Genomic DNA, 13,209 nt, shown 5'->3' with positions numbered 1-13,209 from the left:
GCGAGATCTCTGGAGTATTACACAGATGTTCCCAGTGCTGGTCCACAACCAGCCAACTCACGATGATTTACCATCAGCCGACCACGGACTAGGAATCTAAAGCGAGATCTCTGGAGTATTACACAGATGTTCCCAGTGCTGGTCCACAACCAGCCAACTCACGATGATTTACCATCAGCCGGCCACGGACTAGGAATCTAAAGCGAGATCTCTGGAGTATTACACAGATGTTCCCAGTGCTGGTCCACAACCAGCCAACTCACGATGATTTATCATCAGCCGACTATGGACTAGGAATCTAAAGCGAGATCTCTGGAGTATTACACAGATGTTCCCAGTGCTGGTCCACAACCAGCCAACTCACGATGATTTACCATCAGCCGGCCCCGGACGACAGCGCTGCACATGTTTCCACGAAGAGCAGTAAATCGTCATCCTCATCCACTGCAACCGATAATAAACTCCGCTAATAATCGATTCCTTCTTTATTATTTTAACTAATTTGCAGCGAGATGAAATACAGAGTCGTTAAATCCCTCAAGAGCCAGCCCGAGCTATGGGCCTTCTCGCCTGTTCTTGTGGGAAAAGTTGTTTGATTATTTTGTTGTCTGTAATTTACTACCCAGCAGTAATGAGAGTTGTAATAGGTGGTGAAGGTTCTAGTTAACTAATGTCACATAAACGATCAACTTCATCAGTAGTCGGTGAAGAGTAATTACACATTTTATGATTAAAAAGACAACAGAACATCAGCTGAACGGTTAAAAACGACTACTAAAATCAAATTAAATACGATCCCAATTCATCTCAAGGTACTCAGCAAAAAGCACTACGACCATTGCCTTGTTACAACATATTTTAGGCTGTGCTGGAATTACGGTAATCAAATCGAAAGTTACAAGTGCCGTTTTAAATCTTCTGTTGGTATCTTGAATCCATAAAATATTGCCGCGCTGAACGTAATATTTATGTCTATAACAATACAACGTATTAGAACTGTGCGGTTTCAACGCCTGATATGTTTTTAATTTATTTAAAACTGATGCATATGAATCCTACAGTATCTTATCTTAGGTGCCAAATTGGAGTGTCCCAACAAAATAGCCACTTCACTTTCAGTGAGCAACTTGACGATGTGAGTACGGTAGAGGTTGTGAAACTATATACGGAAAGATGGATGAGTGAGTGATGGAGATGTTCAGGGGGTCGGGGACAAGCGGATAGCCGCTGATGGATATGGACCGCAGCCGGGGTCAAAGTTGAGGAGAGCCGCGCCGCGCCCGCCGTGTCTCGCTCCTTCAGCAGGCGTCATGCGGACAGGGACGTGCATGAGAATGAGCTTCCTTCGCTCGGCCCGATAGAAATAACATCCACTATTCTTGTTGAAGGCCGGAACCGTATATGATACACTTGTGTGATGGTATTCAGCTAGAACTTTTATAAATGTCTACTAGATTACTTTATCTATGTAGCACATGGATTTTATTAGAAGTGTACAAAGATTTTCGTAATAGTTTTTTTTTCTCTTAGGACAAGAAGCTTATAAATTGCACTTAGTCCTGTAAGAACCTTTGCGCTGCTTCCGGAGTGACAGGATATTCAGGATGGGTAAGGTTAGGAGGTAAGGACCGCCTCCTGTCGACATTCATGAGGAAGAATTAGGGCACTACATCTCAAAGTCATGTCCCTCCGGAAGAAGGGGAGGCCAGCTCTGAACCAGTCTTTCCACAGTCAAAGTAGGCAGGGAGTGGCATACCCTTGTTGAGGCTAGCAAGAACCTCTGAGGTTAGGGAACAAACCCCACCAACTCCAACAGCCATCTCCTACAGTAGACTAGACCTCGAATTGCCCATGAACCCCAGAATCTCGACATTTGCGGTTAGTGATGTTCCGCTCCTGGACATCCATAAGGTTGCCCAGATTTAAGTGACACATCGGTTTTTGCTGTGCCCAGTGGTGGGTTCAATTGGAAGGTATAATCCAGCCAAAAGTGATCCCTGCTGGGTATTCTTAATAGTTGCTCACCATCGTTCTGTTCTTCGTAAAGATTGGCATTGATAAAGAAATATAGTGTAGCTGGTTGACAAGCTAAATAACTTTCAGGTCTCAGCAAGTAGAATTCAGGATACGCGTTAAATAGCCAATACCTCCGTCAGACCAACACTGTGGCTTCGAGCACATCTTGCGAATCTGAGGTATCCTTGATTTATCTGGCCATTGGGCCAACTTCACCAGGATGGGTTGAACGCAGAATATTCACAATTATTCTACAGAGCATCGGAATTTTCATAGCCACGGAATCTCTGTGTGTTGCGTTGAAGAATGCGACATTTTCGGGTTCTTTTAATATTCATTAAAGATAAATCTTACAAAGAAATTACCGATTTTAATAGGAAATTCGCAACTTAAAAATGTTGTTAGATATTTTACGGCCTCAAATATTTTAGATACGATAGGAGCCTATTATCTATTTGGAACAAGAAGGTGTTGGGCATTTCCGCACACAAATGTAAACGAAAATTAACAATACTTGAGGATGAACTTATATATGTATAATTATTTGGATTTCTCTGTAATCTGACGTTAGCATTCGGTTATCCACATCACTATTATGTTATGGCATTGGATTTTGACAAGACTTAATAAGGATTATTTTTTTTAACTATAATATTAGTTATAATATTATGATGTTACATTGGAAGGTGAGTTGTTCTGTAAAACATAAATGTCAGAGATACAACTCATAATAATAGGCATGTTAAATGTATCATAAGAATTGTACGGTATGTTATGAAACTGTGTGATTAGTAATATTTATAGTACATAAATGTTGAGTCATCAGTAGAATGCAGATGTCCACTTATTTGTATTGCTATATACTTAACAAAATGTTACCACTACTGAAGACCCGCAGAGTTTACAGGGAACTTGCAATAAATGGTCCACATCACACGCAGAAAAATCATAACCATGATGAAACCACTGTTGTAACGTAAACAGATAACATCCACTGACTTTATCACGGCCGATTTACTGACCAATAATTCGCAAAAACTACCGAACCGAATACCATGAAATATTGCACAGACACAAAGTTTCCTTAGAAATTAGCAGAAAGGAAGAATTTGCTTTCTGAGCCAAGGGCTCCGACTTTAATGGTCTTTAATAACTTCAGTACAAAACTAATGAAATCTCAAATAAATGTCATTACAAATTTTATGGAAGTGGTTTCAAAGAATTAGACATTTTCCAAATAGCTATTACTTAGTCTAAGTACGCCATTTCAATAGGGGTGCCTAGAAGCCACTGTTATATCGCAGTGAAATGGGCGGGAAGCTGTGGAAACTGCGCCATTAATTGATAACGGCCTGAGTGGAAAAGTATAATATATAAACTATAGTGACTAAATAGCGTCTTATAAGACAATGTGGGCTATTAACATAAACCCTTAAGTTTTAAGAAATTATGTTTAACAATAATATTTATATTTGTTAACAATGAATACTGGTTGCTATTTGAGAAATTGAGTATGTCGCGTTTTATTCTTCGAACCAATCAAATGCACATTATAAATAAAACAAGACCATTTGGCTCAACGACTAAAAGATTCAGGTAGGGTTAATAAGCCAGTTATATTGGAACAAGCCATCGAACCACCTGGTTACGTTAAAGAATAAACATTAAAATAACTCTGAAACGCTTTAAGCTCCCATCTTCTAAGAGCTCCCAGCCTCTGTCAGATCTCTGATTTTGGGACTCCTCCGGTCTCGAGAGCGCTCAGCTTCTAGGGACATACTTATAGCAGGCTCCGACGTATAAGAGTTTTCAGCTTCTAGAAGCTTTCCGCCTTTGGTAAGCCCAGGCCTTCGGAAGCACTCAGCGTCTAGCAACTCCCCCACCTTTGGTAGATTTTGCCCCGTGGAGAACCCAGTCACTCACAGGTTCCGGCCGCTATCAGTCCCCGGTCTCTAGGACCTCCTGACCTCTAGCAGGTCTTGGCCATTGGTAGGCTCCGACTTCTAAGACTTCTCAACTTATGGCATGCCCCTGCCTCTGACAGGTCCTGACTTCTGACAGCCGCTGACATCTAGCAAGCCCTGACCTCTGACAGGCTCTAACCTCTAGCAAGCCCCGACCTCTGACAAGTCCCAACATCTGGCAATCCCCGGTGTCTAGGACCTACCGACTTCTGGCAGGCCCTGACCTCTGACAGGCTCTAATCTCTAGCAAGCCCCGACCTCTGGCAGGCCCTGTTCTCTAGGGCCCAGACATCTGACAGTCCTCATCCTATAGGACCTAATGACTTCTAGCAGTCCTCAATCTCTAGCAAGCCTCGACCTCTAGCAGACCCCAACCTCTGGCAGGCCCTGTTCTCTAGCATTTTTTCGGTTATAATCGATCTAAACAGAAGGTGATCAGAGTAGTTACAATTCCATGCAACTAAAAGGACTCTACCATAACTGATTATAAAATGGTTTTAACCCTAGGACTCCACTCCCTTAACTCAAAAACGTGCCGAAACCCCATCAGAGGAAAATGTACCACGTAGAATGTATATTCCAAATTTGATTAAAACCCATATAACCACAAAGTAGTATATCTATATTAGTCATGTAGTAACAGGTTTTGACAAAGAGTTCCGCCTCCTTGGCCCGATTGGCCCCAATAACTATTTTAACCTTGCAATTTTCTTATTGAACGTCCATAACCCAGTTAAATAAAGTATTGCTGCCTTAATCATTATGATATATGGATAAGAATGTATATTTTTAGACATTATAATAGTCAGATTAGAAGTTTACCTAATAAAACTATATGGGGAAAAGCTTTAGTCCAACAAACAACTCTTCTTAATTCCATCCAAGTGTGCAACTTTTTTATTACTCATGGAATTAGGAAAATATATTTGCGCTTTCACTGGGAGGCTAAGGATCCTTAATCGAACTTTGAATTTTCTCAATGATAATATAAGGAAAATAAGAGTGTTTACGAAATAAATTTCTTATATATTGAAGCAACGGTATCTATAAACGGTATTTTTATCATACTACATATAATATAATACATATGATATTGTCTAAAGTTTGCTATTACCTTTGAACGGATTGAAAGGATAGAGGATGAAAAATTGTTGCGGATAATTATCATTATTGGTATGTTATGGGTAAAAACTAAATCCTTTTGTTTAGTTTTTCTTTAAAAAAACAAGTGCAAACATCAAAGGATAAAAATTAAATATTTATGAAAACTTTATATTTATCCTTACACAATGCAGTAATAATTCCCTTATGTAAATGAATTGTTTAATGAAATACGTTTTATTGGACAAATTTATCAAACCGTATTTTTTAACCAGGTCAACAAAATCGAGTTTGGTTCGTTTCTTGGAATAACCGTGTCGCGTCGCGTCGTCGGTTGAGATAACCTAACCTCAAAGCCACCTGTCACCCACAATGGGTCTGTCAGAGTCAGTTTCATTATACATTCACAACAATAATAACTTTCCCTTTCCATCGAGAGCCATTCATGCAGAATATACGCTCAAATCCTAGTTGCCAAAGTAAGTATTTTACGCGTCTGAAATTTTAATACTATGAAAATCCTAAAATGAAAACATGTTTAAATTTTGATCTGTCCTAATAGAGTCTAAGTTGTATTTTTTACGATAGTTAACCAAGTTGTAAACTAATCTATTGCAAAAATATTAAAATACGAGATACGGATATTGGACCAATGGATACTGTAACGAAATACAGTTTGAGTTTACCACAAATATTTATTACAAAAAAGGAAACCCGACTTAAAAAGCGATACAGATTTGCTAATGTAACAAAATATCAATGTTAATCTAGAATTTATACATAGATTAGTAGACTACTTTATTATCATTACTAACTCTACTAAACGTACTTTATTGTAATTATTTCTACTACTTTTGTCTATAATTACTAATTTGATTTACTTATCACCACTTCTGAAATGTTTTCTTCTTGCTTACAGTTACTTATTTACAGCAAAATACGAGCGTTTCTATTGAGAATGCTATGAATAGAAAGATACTGTGAGTCATACGTTAAATTTTGATTTTTCAATTCTTATCACAACTTTGAAATCTTTCAGATCATCCGCAAGTAAATTTATCTTGGGAATGTATTGTTGAGCAGAAGATTTTCTATCGCGTAGTTTTCAATGAGCTGATAGGATTTCCTGTCATGAACATAATTCTAAAGCACGATTACAATTAATATTTCTATCCGAAGTGGTGCAAATGAGGCTAGAGTATATGTGATACCGCTAAACCTAAATGCTGCAGGCTATTTAAAAAGGCTCTTCATTTTTAATTTTCTTTGTTTATTTTGATTTTCTGCATACAATCAATGAGCTCATGAAATGAGTTCATTTTCTGATGCTTCAAAATCTATATCTAACGAAACGTATATAAGACTGAACCAAATCGTGCGTCTGTTATCAACTCAATTTTTTCTCATTTGCTTTTTTGTACTTAAAACTCTGAAATGAAAAATCTTGTATTGTTGGAAAAGGGAGAAACAAGAATTTAGGATATTTTAAAGAAACTTGAGTGACCTAGCAGAAATTCGAACAATCACAAACAGCCAGTGTTTCATTCGTGGTTTAATTTTTTAGGTTGCATGTTTGTATAAAAACTAAATTTTATTAAATAAAGAACTACAATATATCAAAACGTAAATTTGTTGAAGTAAAATGTAAATTTTCATGAACACAAAGCTTCTTGAAACAACCTTTATTGGAATTTCCAAACAACGTTTTCATTGCGTCCATTGAATTTTAATACAAAGCTTATTATGTAGCATGGTAATATATTACAACACAAAATCAGCGCCGTTAAATAGAGTACTGTCACCCTAATCTTCAAGAAAGTGTGAAAAGGATTCTCTTTCATATCAAACTACTGGACAGACTGACAAATGAGCGAAATCTTCTTCCGAGAAGAAATATCAAGCGTCTTAGCATAGCCAGCTAACTTATAAATGAGTTTGGTTACATTTGCAACTTTGCCATTTTTTTAATGGTTTATTTGGAGGTTGCCTCAATATTTCTTATAAAAATTCTTGTTCCAGCAACTATTTTACTTTTTTCAATACAGGTATTTAACACTATAACACTTTCATTCATTATTCTATATCAATAGTTACTACAGAGAATCGGTTTTACGTTGTTATCAGCGAAACTATCAAATATCTTATTGCTATAAAGATGACAAACTCGGAACTGGTCAGCCGAACTTCGAACTTCACCTTTTTTCTAAAGAATATACATCAATACAAATAAAATTATAACGTTGGAGAGCTCGCTCTCATGCATTTCAAAATCAGGACCTCTAGGATTTTATTCTGTTACGTAATAGGCACTATCTTGAAGTATATGATTCGCCGTCGATGGAGACATTAGATCTAAAACTACTGAATTAGGAATGAAACCCAAGGAAACGGCCTAACGGTCTACATACTTAAGACAAGATCAGAAAGTATTTTTTTAATTTTCGTACGGGTTGCGGCAGAACCAATAGTGACAAGTGAAAAAAATTTCTCGTTCTATGTTAATTAAGGAAGTCGGTGATACGAAGGCGAACTATTACGGTTTATCTGTCACAGATGAGATAAAATGTACAAATAATCAAGCGACAATAATACCGACGAGTTAATTTTTATTTGTTTCGGTTTCAATTTCATAAACCATCCAGTAAGTGAAAATCATCATTGAGTTCCATGCACAAAACATATTTGGATCGTAACACCTAATTTCAAAGTTACTGGTAAAATAATATACATAATAAACTACAATAACCCATAGTAAAAAAAAAAAAAAAAAAAAAAAAAAAAAAAAAAAAAAAAAAAAAACGTGGAATACGTAGCGAAAACTTGAGGTCTGTTTCTCATTCCTTTTTCGAAGCTTATCATTTCATCAGATAACTGCTAGCCTTATCAGTATCATGTAAGTGATCTCAAGGCAAAAATTGTTTCCTTTAGTTATTGAGGAAATGGAACTAAGTAAAAGAGAGCGTATTAGTTGATTAATGATTGAAGGTTTTGATTATCGAATTAGGTACTATGAAAAGGATAAGAATTTATTTAGTAACACTATCCCACATAGCATCCGTTATACTAAAGTGGTGTGTAAAATAGTACAAAGTTTTGTGAAAACAGGCCAAGTACCTATCCGTCCAGGAAGCCCAAAATCAGCATTGAATGAGGAAACCTTGTTAGAGCCTGTTTAAAAAAATCCTTATGAATCAACTCATGAGTTTTGTTGTCCTGAGTATGGTGTTTTTGGTTAAAGGGGTTTTAAAGATATAAGACTTCTCCACACTGTTGCCTAGTAAAACATGTTAACATTTCATTTCCTTAACATTTGGAATGGTATTACCTCTAGTTTTCACCATTCTTACTATTTTATCATCCAGTTATGGATGAGACTTTCCGTAAGAAATGCTAGAGTTATCTGCTAAATACTCCATTTTGAAAAAAGGGCGAAGTAGAAGAAGTTACCAAAAAGTACATTTTTATACCCTATCAATATAAGTTTAGGTTTACTGGTAAAAGCAATTAAAAGTATATAAAGGCGTTTTCACACTTTTGCCTAGCCCTGTATATTTTATACAATGTAACGATGATGGAGTTACACAACAATGCCTACCCGAACAAAATGTTGAAAACTTGATTTTCTACCAAGTATAAGCTCACTGGAACTTCTCTAATTTTGAATTCACAATAACAGAATTGTCATCTTGTAAGAGAACTAAACCGGTACTTCAGTACACATGAGTTCAGTACTCATTTGATATGCCAAATTCATAGGCCGCATGTGCTCCAGACAAACTAACAGTCGAGTCGGTCCGCCAATTCTGTCCGAAGGTGTGGGTTGATGGTTGAAAAACGCTTGTTCATTCAATCTTATAAGATCACAGTCATTAAAACCTCCAGGAAACGGTTAATGATGGTGCCCCTTAAATGGCTAATAATGAGTCAGCCTGTTCTCTGGACGATTGCTGGTCGGTTTTTATAGTTTTCAGCCCATCAGCGTTATTGGGCAAGCACAATTTTTGTTCCGTGCGGTTATTTGTTTGAATGACACAGTATTGAGATGAGGCACATCTGGATCGATAAATATCAGAGCAAATTGTTATTTCTTTGAGTTTCTTACACAAAAATATTATGGTCGATGTAATATTTTTTGCAAATATCAAATTGAAACACTTTTAGGTCACCTAAAAACAGTAAAATTCGTACTATTAATTTAGAAAGAATGATGCACAAATATGTAGGCAACATGTAAAGTGGTGTACAGTTCTTCAGATATAGAATTTATTTTTGATAAATAATGGCTATCTTTGCATTTTCATCCATTACCAATTTAAATTTGACACAATCTTCGCAACCTTATTTATGGTTTAACGTTAGCGAAGCCACTTATCAAATCTGATAGTCTGTCTGAATGATTCTTTCTATCTTGGCCTAGACTACTCAAATCGAGTGTGCTCCTAAGTATATGCCAGACCAAATAGGAATATTGCTACAGTTTTATTGGATTTTTACACCTTACGGACAATTAGGAAAATATAAGAAAAGTTTTGTGTTAATTCAGACTTAGTGTAGTAAACCAAGATAATGTAAACGATTTTTTTTTAGTTTGGGAGATTCTAACAACATTACACCTAATTCGTCCTAATAATTAGTTGTCTATAAATTTTTAATTTATTGAGTAAAGTTGTGTTACGAGTACTTATTAATTTGTTCTTAGTCCTCTGTTAACACTTGTTTTCACTTGACCTTTCTCTTAAATTGTTTTCTCATATACTAGGTATTTCCAAGAAAGAACCATTATGGTTTTTGTTACCATTGTTATATAATAGGTTCGTTGGAAATAAAAAATTAAAATGTACTTTGAATTCGGTACTTTTACGTTGTACCTTCAAAAAACAGAGTACATTTTTAAAGGTGGAGATGTTTGGAGGAACAAATTTAAAATAAACAGTCGTTTATTAATTTAAAGGTGTTAAAAAAAGTATTTATGAAAAACATTTTTACTATGCTGTTAATAATGACAGTTATTTCTGCCTACGTCTATATTAATTTGAATAAACACAGCCTCATTCACTAAATTTGATACTGAAGGTAATTAACTAACAATTTCTTAAGTTGGTCTGATATATAGCTTACACGTGGTAGATATTAATGCGACACAGGGATACATTATTAATACATTATAAAAATACGTAAAGATGACCTAAACTGTAAAATGGTTTAGCATTTTAACTATAACATTACTTATTTTCAAAGTGTACTGCCAGAAGTCGGTTGGTCCTAGAGGTCGGGGGCTGTCAGAGGAAATTTGGAAAAGTCAGAAGAAAAACTTGGCCGTTGGCGCTAATTAAACTGTACATAATTGTAAATGGAATAAAAATGATCACACGATACAAACTTAATTTGGATGGTCCGAGTGAAGAAGAGTAGATATGTGTTCTGGAGGATATCCAATAAAAGAAATACATTAAAACACTCATTAAAAAATAACATTTTTTTCGAAGTAATGTACATGGAGATAGAATTAGACCGCTAATGTTTTATTCTGCAGTAGTTCTTGTATGTTGTCTCTACAACCCCCCCCCTCTCTAGGGTTGTTTTTATAGTTTCCCAGAAGGATAAAAACCATGTCATTGCCGATACAATTTATTGGCTAGAACTTTCTGTCGAAGTTAGCTTTTCGTACAGAATTGTTTGAAAAGTTAAACATAGCCTACTAAGTAAGTAATTGCAAGAAAAGAATAATTGTTTTAAACCTGTCAGACAAAGTGAAAGAAACTCGATTTGTGGAAGGCAATCGCGGATAAAGATGAATACACTACATTTCCCGCCTTGAAACAGTTTATTGAAGAAAGCTCTTTCCAAACGGAGTGTATTTTGATGAATATCTCCCTATCAGTGATTTCAACTCTATATATGGGTATCAAATCCATTTAATAATGAAATACATCTTAACCTTGAAGAGAGTGAACAGCTGGTTGAATTCCAAAGAGATGCTTCGTTAAAGATTGGATTAAAAAAAATTATTTGTTAGAGATGTCACGTCAAAAAAACTCACCGCAAATTGCCAGGAAAACGTTGTTTGTGTTTATCCTTTTGCTGCTTCCTACATTTGTGAGACGGGCTTCTCAGTCGTGACAGTCATCGAATCAAAATGCAGACCAAACTTAAAAATTTAAAAAGAAGTGTGTGTTGCAATTTCAAACATGAGTCCAAATTTTGAAATACTGATTAAAGGAAAAATCACATCCTTCTCGTAGACTTTTAGCTAATATATATATATATATATATATATATATATATATATATATATGATTATCTTGTGTGAAACAAAGTATTATGAACTGTGACGAATATGAGTAGATATGATCTGACTAGCTAAACTGTAATTTTTATGAAAAAGTCATTGAATTTATTTAGACAGTATTAAAAATGTAAAACGTTTAGTAATTTATTTACTTCCCTCTATATATTTACTTGTACTACTTCAATAATAAAAATAGTATAATATTGCTCTTCTTTAAAAATCAGTAATAGTGAATAGTACATAGTTTTACTTAAATTATTAAAAATATGGATTTTACTTCATATTTTGTAGATGGCTAATTTAAAAAGGCATATAGGCGAATATTTTACCAATGTGAGTAAATTATTATGTGAATTATAACGTCGCAATACTTTATTGTTATTCTTCATTGACTCTACTGAGATGAGCTGAGAGGGTGGAGCGCCGTGGAAAGATCTAAAGGCAGTCTTGAGTCCAAAAAGTTTGGGAACACTGCTTTAGAGTACATTTACTTCAATGTAGTTGATTTCACCGATAACAATTGTAAGTACACCGTGCAGTTCCTTAATGAGATGTTCAGCGGCTAATGCTTCTCTATGGATCAAACTTTTTCGACCCACCATTGAATTTCCACTATTAGTGTGAATGTTAAGGTTAGCTCCGGTTCACCATCCTCTTAAGTGCAACACCAGTAGTGAGCTTCTTCGTCATCGATTATTTTCGAATTCCTTCAGATGAACATGCCTCCACATTTCAGGAGTCAAATTTTGTGACAGCATCAGATTTCAGATGCTGCACTAAAGCGGAAGGTGGCACTCAACATTCATATTGAATCAACCCTTCCCACCATAGCTACGTTATGTGTAGTAGACTACGTATTACAACTCATTTTTGCCAGTCAAATGTTGTTCTGCTTGTCCAGATGAAGTGATGTGTAGCGTAAGTAAGTAAGTAGGGTTCTGGCAACACAGTCCTGCGAGTCTTACCAGAACGCTATTCATGGGATGACATAGCAATGTCTTTTGTTTATACTTAAATGTTTTAACATAAAAGTAGTTTTAAGTAATTTATGGAGCTGTAGGTATATTAATGACAATTAAATCATTCGAAATGACATTATAAATCTAGTTTAGCGTAAAGGCAACAATAAATATTAATTTTTAATTTTTTCACACGATATGATAGTTTCTTAATCACAGTCTCTCAACCGCGGCGCACACATTGGGAAGCACTGCTATGAGGGGATTGCATAATTTAAATTTAATTAAATGTAAATGTTAACTACATTCCTAATTGCCAAATGTATATTATTATCATCACCGATCACTAAGGGAAGAACATTAACGGTTTGCATGTTAGTGTCGTAACAACAGAATAAAATAAACCATACAATGGAGTACCCAAGGACCAGACATAATGTAACAAAAGAGGTAGCGCACTACCCAAACGAACAGACATACTGACGGACTATCTTTTGACCATTTTAATCATCAATTTGTTTCTTCCTTGAACAAATAGGAACCTACATAAAGGTTTTTAATCTCTAGGATCTTTCTATTATGAATCATTGCACATACGGGAAGATGGTCAGACAGACATACTGACGGACTATCTTTTGACCATTTTAATCATCAATTTGTTTCTTCCTTGAACAAATAGGAACCTACATAAAGGTTTTTAATCTCTAGGATCTTTCTATTATGAATCATTGCACATACGGGAAGATGGTCAGACAGACATACTGACGGACTATCTTTTGACCATTTTAATCATCAATTTGTTTCTTCCTTGAACAAATAGGAACCTACATAAAGGTTTTTAATCTCTAGGATCTTTCTATTATGAATCATTGCACATACG

The sequence above is a fragment of the Homalodisca vitripennis genome, chromosome 6, assembly GCF_021130785.1.
Source record: "Homalodisca vitripennis isolate AUS2020 chromosome 6, UT_GWSS_2.1, whole genome shotgun sequence".
Taxonomy (NCBI): domain Eukaryota; kingdom Metazoa; phylum Arthropoda; class Insecta; order Hemiptera; family Cicadellidae; genus Homalodisca; species Homalodisca vitripennis.
Note: the sequence above shows the minus strand (reverse complement) of the source record.